This window comes from Cajanus cajan, chromosome 1 (genome assembly GCF_000230855.2).
Source record: "Cajanus cajan strain Asha chromosome 1, NIPB_CcT2T_4, whole genome shotgun sequence".
Taxonomy (NCBI): Eukaryota; Viridiplantae; Streptophyta; class Magnoliopsida; order Fabales; family Fabaceae; genus Cajanus; species Cajanus cajan.
The window spans coordinates 75,486,113-75,494,914 of NC_138517.1; the positions used below are offsets into that span (position 1 = coordinate 75,486,113).

The 8,802-nt window shown below is 31.7% G+C and overlaps 1 long non-coding RNA gene across 4 annotated transcripts; it reads right to left on the minus strand.

Moving 5' to 3' along the window:
• Positions 1 to 1,418: 1,418 nt before the first annotated feature.
• Positions 1,419 to 7,788, minus strand: LOC145950873 (uncharacterized). Of its 4 annotated transcripts, none has more exons than XR_014428707.1 (6): positions 7,774 to 7,788; positions 6,531 to 7,310; positions 5,073 to 6,447; positions 4,375 to 4,456; positions 3,235 to 3,363; positions 1,419 to 1,786 (listed from the first exon to the last, which is right to left on the minus strand). It is a non-coding gene; the product is annotated as an uncharacterized LOC145950873 (long non-coding RNA). The 4 variants fall into 4 exon arrangements; XR_014428710.1 differs by lacking the exon at positions 7,774 to 7,788 and having other exon boundaries at positions 5,073 to 5,260; positions 6,248 to 6,447; positions 6,531 to 7,350; XR_014428709.1 differs by lacking the exon at positions 7,774 to 7,788 and having other exon boundaries at positions 5,073 to 5,214; positions 6,248 to 6,447; positions 6,531 to 7,346.
• Between the last annotated feature and the right edge of the window lie 1,014 nt (positions 7,789 to 8,802).

An 8,802-nucleotide genomic window follows, 5' to 3' on the forward strand; every position in this document is an offset into this window, starting at 1 on the left:
TGGGCTGGATACTACTGGCCCATATTGAAGTCAGATTGCCAAGATTACGTGCGAAGGTGCAAAGAATGTCAGCAATTCGGCAACCACCTGAAGTCCTCCACAAAATGATGTCATCGTGGCCCTTCGCCCAATGGGGAATGGACATCCTCGAACCATTTCCCCCCGCAAAAGGCTAACTAAAATTCCTCCTTGTGGCAGTCGACTACTTCACCACGTGGATTGAGGCATGCCCACTAGCGAAGATCACCGCCGAGAATGTGCACAAGTTCACCTGGAAGAGCATTATTTGCAGGTTTGGTATCCCACACTCCCTCGTCACCGATAACAGCAGGAAATTCATCGCGCAAAGCTTCGAGAACTTCCTCCAGGAACTTTGAATCAAGCACCTTCCAACCTCGGTGGAACACCCCAAACCAATGGCCAAGCAGAAGCCGCGAACAAAGTAATACTCCGAGAACTCAAGAAGTGACTAGGGAGCGCCAAAGGACAATGGGTTGACGAGCTCCCCAGCATCCTCTAGGCGTATCATTGCACCCCTCAATCAACAACGTAAGAAACGCCTTGCAGGCTGACCTACGGGGCCGATGCCATGATCCCAGTTGAGGTCGACGAGACGTCTCATCAGCGTCACACCTTTGACAGTGAACAAAACGCCCAAGAAATGACAGCCAACCTAGACCTACACTACTAGAAAAAATAAAATTAGAGAGGGAAAAAATCCGTCACTAATCTTCATAAAATCCGTCACAAATAAGTTAGTGACGGAATTTGTGACGGAAATGATTCCGTCACAAAATTTGGCGTCACAAAATATTTAGTGACGGATTATTTTCTCCATCACAATTAGTGACGGAATTAAGGCATCACAAACAATATAATTTCCGTCACTAATTTGTAACAATATATGTTTAGAAATTAATAAAAATCCGTTGCAATTTGTGAGGAATTGAGAGGTATGTGAGTCCGTCACAAATTGTGATGACACAAAATCCCTCACAAATTGTGATGAAAGAATCCCTCGCTATTTGAGAGGGATTGAGAGGTATGTGAGTCCGTCACAAATTATGATGAAAGAATCCCTCGCTATTTGAGAGGGATTTAGAGGTATGTGAGTTTGTCACAAAATCCATCACAATTTGCGACGGATAAAATCCGTCACTAACTGGGTTGAATCCCTCACAAACTGGGCATCTTTGATGACTAAATTTGTGATGAATAACTGCGAAATCTATCACAAACTGTTGTACTAAATGAAATCCATCGGTGATAAATAAAATCCGTCACAAATTGCAAATTATTTTTTCGTAAATTTGTAAAGAATATATTTTTCTCCTATAATTGTGATTAACAAATAATTTATTAATTAATCAAAGAAGTTGAATTTATTGTGTAATTGTTTAAAAAATTAACAAAATAAATAATTAAGAAAAATTTCTCCATTCTATAAAAACATGTAACTAAACACAAATACAAGAAAGTCAAGCATAATGTATGATAAGTACTATAGTAAAACTTAAACATAACAAATTATAAGTTTAAAGCATAGTAAACATAATAATAAAAGATAATGCATCCCTAAACATCTATATCATGATCATCATCTAACTCATTATCATCAGATTGTACAGTGTCAGCATCATGTGTAGGAGGAGGTTGGGGTGGACGAGAAGATTGAGAAAACATCTCCATAAATTGCTTCAGCTGCTGACGAACCAACCGAGACTCTTCTTGTGAAGCACGAATCAAATCTGCATGGCTTTGCAATTGTTCTTTCAACAAATTACACCTGAAAGTAAAACTTAATAAATTCTAGGAACAATATATATAAATTATTGCAAGTATATATAAATAGACGAGGCAGACGAGAGGCAAGTACTATAAAACAACAATGAACCATATTAATATCAACCAGCTATTAGAAAATAGCAATTAAGAAATAAGATATTTTGGTCTATGATCATGGTCTTTTCACTAACTCTCGTGAAAAAAATTAGCTTGATTTGATAACCTTGATTCATGTACATACAGCACACACGCTAACAGGGGCAATAAACTAAAATAAAATTGTATCATATATAATTACAACAACATAAGACTGTTCGCACTCAATTTAGTTCTATAAGCTTAAAAATATTTTTGTTTATATATTATGATGGAATGGTTAACTCAACATATTGACAAGTTTAAAAAAAAAAAAATTTAAGTGAGATTTTTAAAAAATTAATAATAATGTGTTTTGATAAAAAAACAAATATTTTAGAGAAGTGTTTTGAAAAAATATTTATATTTATATATATATTTTTTAAAGAAAGATGGATCTTTTAAAGTGAATTCTTAAAAATATAAAAAAATAATTTTTGAATTATAGATCTTGAAAAAATATATACTATACTAAATAGTGTACACTTTGAAAGAGAAACTCAATCTGTTTATGGCATGATTGACTAATTTGCCTTTGAGAAAGCCAATGTGGTTGCTATTAAGTTATTTTCCCTGCGATTCATGTTGATCAAGTAAATTATAAGGAGATAAAAAAACACAAGCTCTCTTGCAGCTTCAGCCATAAAATTCTGCACCACATATTCGTATTATTTCTTCATTACCAAGCTAACTAATCATGTGAAGAGCATGCTTGGTTTAACTCATTTTGAAGAAATGATTGCTTATTTATATTAGCTTTCTAAGAAAAGTACTAAGGGTCTATTTGTCTAAATTTAAGCATCACCAGACATGCATTAAATCTGTTCAAACATTGCCAAAATACATCCAGCAAGATTAACATCCACTATCACATTTAATGTGATGATGAAAGAAGGCAGGAGCCACTGGAATTAAAAAGAAATGTGGCCAATATTTTTTGGTCAGTCCTAAATACCTTATGATCTGGTCACAAACAACATATGAAAGGCTTTTCAGAGGTAAAACACAAATAAGTTAGTATTTTCATCAACAAAGCAGTACATGGAATAAAACTGAATCATTAAAATAGTGTGCTACAAAATTGACTGGTGTGGGTAGTTACTAGTTAGTAAGTTGAGCAGATTTGGGATGGTACCCCAAAACTACAATACAAGTTTCCAATTTCTGTGAGGATTTCTTTTTTCAAGCAGCTGTTCAATTTCTATGATTGCATAAACATTTCAACAGTTCTATTTCATTCCTAGCACTAGAAATGCAAAACAAAGAGGAATTAAGATATAGTCATTAAACACTTCCAAATAAAACTGAATTTACCTTTTTCAACAGTGGAATGAATTTGTTGTAAAGGAGTTCCAAGCTAGTTTTGATTTCCAAACAGGGTCCTTGCACGACTTGATTTTTTCTTGGTAGTTCAAATAAGGATTAAAGTTGGGCGTTTGACTTCTGGATCAATAAGGAAAAGGTTTGCCACATTAGGATTCACAGTTTGATAAAAACTAACATCATTTAAACAATATAACATTATAATTTAAACACAATGCAAGACTTAATATACTTAATAGTGAAAAATAATTAAAAAAGAGGAAAAAATGAAAAAGGTTTTCTCTTTATGATTGGTACAAGCAAAAGACCATAAGAAATTATTATGCAAAAACTAGTTTCAATTGGTTACAACATTAGAAAAATAATAAAAACAATCTAATTGACTACTCAAAACCTATGAATATAATAACAAGATTTAAACACCACTCATTTTTTTTAATTCTTTAATAACAAAATTGATTTCAAGATTCAGGTTTATCAATGACTATTGTAGCACCAGGATCAGTAGCCTCTCTTAGATCAAAATCAACTTGAGTGCTAGGATCAACACCAGGAATCATGGCTGGAATCAAATGGCCATGCAAGTCAGTGTTCTAAATTCACCGTTTAAACTTTCTTTTTTATATTTCTAAATTTACCGTTTAAACTTTCTTTCAAGCTTCCAGCTTTTATGTTGTCAAATATGAAAAATCAGCATAGGACAAAAATAAAGTTACAAAATTAAGATCCAAAATAGGGGACATTGTAACTGTAATAGTGGTCTATGTTCTTTTCTTCAAAAAAATAAAGAATAATAACTATTTTTAATAAACTTAACAACAAGTACTTATATATTAAAAGAAAGAAAAAGAATCAAAGAAATTAATAACAAATCAAGTTAATGGAATTTTTCACAAAATATCTTACAAAAACAATTTATTCAAACAATTCAAATATGCATCAATCATAAAATATTAACAGACAAAATCATCTATTCATAAAATATAAATAAAAAGATGTTGTTCAATTAAATTGAAATCACAGCATCACTGTAAATGAAATATTGACTGACAAGTTCAAATGACAACAACAACAACAAATTCATATTTTTAATATCTGAAAAATTGAGAAAAACATTAAAACAGCAACTACCTTTCACCCTTCACAGCAAGCACACCAGCCATAATGTCACTATGACCAACAATAAATTTTGTAGCTGAGTGCATGACAATATCTGGAGCAAAAATGTTATAGTTAAGAGTATACTTTGGGTAGAATTAGGCATGTTTAGATGTTCTTAATAATTTCCTTTATACATTAAAATATAGTAGAGATAAAATGGTGTATACATTGCAGTGAAAATATTTCATCATACCCTTCACAAATATTTCTACTCAAATGAAAATGGTGTATACATTGCAGTGAAAATATAATGCTAAGCAACCAATCAAAATGATATGTAACTTTCCCATTTGTATAATTTGAGACTTAAATGCACAAAAATCAGTACCAATGATGAAGTATATTGCATTTTTTTTCATAAGGAATTGGAAATGATTCTCAATATTTCATCCCTCAAAATCTACCTTTAATTTTTCACTGTTTAACAATATTTCATATCAAAAGTTAATATCATAGATTATAAGATGAGGATTTGAATTTTGAAATATGTTCTGTATTAGATATCAGAAAATAACTAAGTGACAATACAATGACAAGGTAGTAAAGCAAATAGTAATTCAGGAATGAAAACTCCTATAAACTTATGATGAACATATGTCTAATAAAACTGAAATTGGAAGTGATTGTCAAGGGAGAAAAATTGATTTATAATTAATAAGTAAACTCACGCTCTAGAGGTATGACCCTTGAGCTCTGCCATCTTCACCATTGAAGTGTATTTCCAAAGAGAGAGCTGGTTGTGGGTGAAACCATGCGAGCTAAGCAACTCACGCTCATTCTTGTTCAACAGCAAAGCGCACACCTGCGAGCCTGTTTCAACAGAGTTCAAGCAAGCCCATGTATGGGCGTTCCAGAACTAATACAAAAAAAATTCTTAATCTGACTTTGCAATAGAACCATTAATATATTTAAAGTTATAAAACTATACCTACGAAAAACAATAAAACAAAATGTATATAACCATGTATTTAAGGAGATTCATTGAACAACCAATAATTCAGATAAAATCATCACAAATCAATGCATGAATCCAGCATCACCTTTTGCATCGTTTACCTTTGAATTTGGTTAAAATTTGTTGAGAGTCACGTATTCCTTGTTGTTTTTGGAACTATAGTGAATGAGTGGTTTTGACTTGTTGCTCCTTAGGGGCATTGCTCTATGACCATGTCATGCATGTCTCAGATAAATTTGTTTACTTAGTAATGAAAACTTTATTATTATATTATTATGCCTAATTTTAGGTTACACGTGTCTTTAAAAAGAGGAGGCTAGATACTTGTTATCATATCTATCCATTATTATTGAATCATGAACATATAACAACACTGTTGACTCTGCTACACCAAATTAAAGGCTAAAACTCGGGAAAATAAATCAAAGTTCATTCTTCTTCATATATAATACTATATATATTATATATAAAGAAAAAAACTATTTGTTTTATATTATGTTAGACTTTATATAGAAGACTTTTTAATTAATAATGTTTTTTTATATATACGTGAATCTAAGCATGAAATCTAAGATTACATATTTGAATGACCTAAGTTCCTTCCACTCTAATTAATGCGCAGACAGCTAAAATTGAGGGCACTTATAGAACTAAAATTCGGGACAAAATTCTCACAATCAAACCATTTTATTTTATTTTACATATTTTACATAAATTTATGTTATTTTCCAAACAAACTCTTCGGGCTCGGAATTTTGAATTCCAAGCAAAAATGTGAGCAACCTGAAGCAAGCTAATTATTTTTTTGCATATAATGATGTAATAGTATTTTCCAGAATTTAAAACAGGCTTAACTTAAAATTCGATGCTTGTATAACTTGTCACTACCTTCCACTAGCGATTGGCTTAATGCTGGATACCTTTTGAGCTGATCTACTGTACTATCAGATTTCATGACAAGCCCAACATTCCAATACCAAGGTTGAAGATAGGTTGAATCATTGGATGAGGACCACGAAGATGGATGGAGTATCACAGAACCCCAATCCCTGCTTCCAAGCCTTGCTTCCTTCACTCTTTATTAACAGCTGCATACATAAAAGCATTATACCATATTAAATAATCCATAAATCTTGCAACAAAGAAATAAATAAAACCTGAAAACCCTTACTCTTCTTTTCAGCTAAACGCCCATGCTGAATCACCAGAGCATCAAGTGCAAGCTTTTTGTAAGCCCTTTCAATGACAAGATTATAGTTTCGAATTTCATCAATTCAGGGGTACACATTATTAAGCAAATCATGTATAGTTATGAACTCAATAAAACTGCTATAATAATAATAATAATAAAAAAAAAAGATCTTGACAGTAAAGAGGATTGAGATTCAGCCATCCGTGCGAACTGCGAAGATGCAATAAAATTAAAAAAGTCCACAGCAAAGAAACAAAAATGGGAAAAGCATTTTGCAGAAAGCAAGCGAGCACCCCCATCTGGATTGCTTTTCACACCCTCACACTCTCGAAGCAAAGTGAGTCTGAGAGATAGAGATGAAGCTCTCCGGCAAAGCCATATCGAGTCCGGGTCGGAGCGACAAGTTCCCTCCCCCATTGATGCGGTTCCTGAGGTGCAATGCAGGAAGCAGGAGCAGAAGGTCCAGGTCCAGCCCCATGTTCGTCCGCTGGAGAAACGCCACCACCATCGAAACCCAGGAGCCCTCCTCCCCCAAGGTCACCTGCATGGGCCAAGTCCGAGTCAGGCGCTCCTCCAAACAGCCCCCAGCCAAGCGCGACACGCCCCGCAACTGCTGCTCCATCCGAAACCCCAACTCCTACCGCTGCCAGCCCCTCTGGCCCTTCTTCCGCCGAAACCCCAAGCCTCTGTAAAGTTGTGGGGTTTGTGATTTTTTAGGGAGGGAAATCACAATTTTATTTATTTTTTTGGAGAGGTAACCTGTAAAGTTGAAGAGGGAAATTCTAGATTTTGGGATTTGTTTTAGAGGAAGATTTTTTTTGAGACAAAAATTGGAAAAATAATATTTAATTAATAGAGGTTATAAACAAAGACAAAAGATGGTCAAGATGCTAGCAATGTAACCCTATGTGAATAAATCCAAAAAAGACAAAATACGGATCCATTTCTTTGTGTTTTTATAATTCAAAAAATCATTAGACAAGTTCTTATGAAAAAAAAACAAAAAAAGTTAACAAAAAGTTGGTTTGTTTTTTATTTCATGAGTAAAAAATAATAAATCCTAAAAGAAAAATTATATATAATAGAAAATTATATAGCTGAATGATATAGTATTAACACATTTCGAGCAGCATAGATCAAACTATAATTTCTTTACAGCAATAATGTGTTACATTTTTTGAAAAGAGTGAACAAAAAGTGTTGTCATAATCTCAAACCTTACCAAATCTCAATCTGTGGAAGAACAATAAACCTCGAATCCCCCCTCTCCTCCTCCCAGACAGTGCAATTGACAGAGAATTCGGAACCCACTCGAAACTGTCAGCGACGAAACCCTCCAAACCTTTGTGCCACATCTCTGGCTTGCTACTCGCGGTGGCAGTGAATTCGGAAGACAAAATCTGAAAACCCTAATTCTAAATCCCTTTATATTTCGTAGGACCCAACCCATAACCCGTTTTATTTGTCTTTCTAGTTGTTAATTGTACTTTTTTTATTAAGTACATTCCCTTTATTCTTTTTTAAAAAATATTGCTAAATATATTTTTTTAACCTTCGTTTTTTCACCTATCATATTTATTATTTTTAATCATATTTCTATAATTTATTTTTATTATTTTTAAATCTTAATATTTTTAGTATTTTTAAACCCTCGTCTTCATGAAATTATATATAGATAATATATATAATTTAGTATTTCAAAATATATTTAGGCTGAATATTTATTATAAATAATTAAAATTTATAATAAATTATATATAGATAAATTTTATACTTGAATATATAAATTCTTATTGAATGCATAAATATTCATCATTAATATATAAAGACATTAATTTTACTTATTTTCAAAAAAACTCTTAAAATAAATTAAATTAAAAGTTTTACTATAATCTATTTAGTTTAAAAGCATAGGCTACAAGTTATTTAAAAAAATAAACTTATATTACACTAAAAATATTGATCTATTTAAATAAAAATGAATAATAATAAATTAAACAGTGTCAAAAAAATTTTAACTTACAAAAGATACACAACATAAACTTATGACAAGTTTAACTTTATTTAAAAGTTAATTAATTAAAATTAATTTAGATATATGATTAAATATTATAAAAAAAATTATTAAATTATATATTATATTATTATTATACATAATAATTATTAAATTGAGAATATATATATATATATATATATATATATATATAATCAATGTATTTTAATTACATTTTAAAGTAATATATAAGCTCTA